The sequence below is a fragment of the Lolium rigidum genome, chromosome 1, assembly GCF_022539505.1.
Source record: "Lolium rigidum isolate FL_2022 chromosome 1, APGP_CSIRO_Lrig_0.1, whole genome shotgun sequence".
In the NCBI taxonomy this organism is placed as follows: domain Eukaryota; kingdom Viridiplantae; phylum Streptophyta; class Magnoliopsida; order Poales; family Poaceae; genus Lolium; species Lolium rigidum.
Window position 1 is genome coordinate 219,756,119 of NC_061508.1, and position 1,914 is coordinate 219,758,032.

Genomic DNA, 1,914 nt, shown 5'->3' on the forward strand with positions numbered 1-1,914 from the left:
TATTAATTCACACAAGGCATTCTAGTGAACAACTTCCTCATATAATTCAACTTGAAATAAGTATAAGGTAATCACAAATAAAGGTGCATAAGGAATCATAATTGGTGATGGCAAACTTTGTTCTTGGTCAGAGAACAGTTAACAGATTATACTTATCTATTGAGCAGCGCTCTCATGTTAAAACTTATATAGCAGAACTTGCATACTCAATCATAATAATCTCCTCATAATCATTGATAATCTTCAAAGCTATATTCATCAGATAAAACTTGTACTAAACAAGGAAGAATAAAAGGCATGATTAAATATATCACAATATAGATGGTTGGATCACAACAACTCAAATGCTTGCTTAAAATGGAGGGAAATAGATTTACTGACTCAACATAAAGTAAAAAAGACAGGCCCTTCGCAGAGGGAAGCAGGGATTAAATCATGTGCTAGAGCTTTTTCAGTTTTGAAATCATATAAAGAGAATAAAAGTAAAGTTTTGAGAGGTGTTTGTTGTTGTCAACGACGGGTAGCGGGTACTCTAACCCCCTTGCCAAACAAACCTCCAAAGAGCGGCTCCCATGAAGGACATTATCTCTACCAGCAAGGTAGATCATCCCTCTTCTCTTTTGTTTACACATGTACTTTAGTTTATTTAAGGACGACACTCCCCCCAACCTTTGCTTACACAAGCCATGGCTAACCGAATCCTCGGGTGCCTTCCAACAATCTCATACCATGGAGGAGTGTCTATTGCAAAATTAAGTTGCTTACTGATGAATCAGGGCAAAACATGTGAAGAGAATTATTAATGAAAGTTGATTAGTTGGGGCTGGGAACCCCGTTGCCGGCTCTTTTTGCAAAATTATAGGATAAGTGGATGAAGCCACTAGTCCATTAGTGGAAGCTGCCTAACAAGACTGAAAGATAAAACACCACATACTTCCTCATGAGCTATAAAACATTGACACAAATAAGAAGTAATAAATTTTGAATTGTTTAAAGGTAGCACATGAAGTATTTACTTGGAATGGTAGGAAATACCATGCAGTAGGTAGATATGGTGGACACAAATGGCATAGGTTTGGGTTCAGGTTTGGATGCACGAGAAGCATTCCCTCTCGGTACAGGTCTTTGGCTAGCAAGGTTAATTAGCAAGCATAAGAGTTGAGGGAAACAAGCAAATATACATGTGATAGACATAATCATGCATCTTTCTTGTAAGCACAAACAATTTCAACTTTAGAATAATAAGCTATGAGCTAACAAGAAAGGAAGACAATGAAACAACTAGATGTATTTCTCTTTTCTACTTTAGACCTCAAGGTGTTGTTGCTATTGACCAATGCTAAGTTTGCCAAAACCAAATAGATTTTCTCAATGCTCCCAAAGTGGTACCAATACTAAAATCAAGATCAATCATATAGTAGAAATTGCAAACTAAAATAAGGTGTGCAATATGTAAATGATAAGACTTCTCATTAATATTTCATAACGATAACTCACACCAAGGGATACATAGACAAACTAAAGGAGAGATAATTCCACACTGCAACCCATTTTATACTATAACTTCCTTACTCATGATATGACACTACTTGATAGTAAAAAGTAAAAAGGTAGTGATGATGTGATACCGCGGCACTCGCCCAAGCTTGGAACAAACCAAGGGGATGCCAATACCGATGATGAATCACTCCTTTGGCGGTGGTGGTGATGAATTCCTCACAAGCTTCTCCACAAGCTCACGAAGCTCATCAATCTTGTACATGAGGTTGCGGATCATCTCCGAATTGTGCTCGACGCGATTAAGAAGTATGTCCGACGGCGAGTCCCAATTCTTGGAGTTATTTCCCCACCCTTCAGCTTCAGGGCTTCGCCCTTCCTGCGGTGTTAGAACGATCTATATCCCAATTGCTAGGC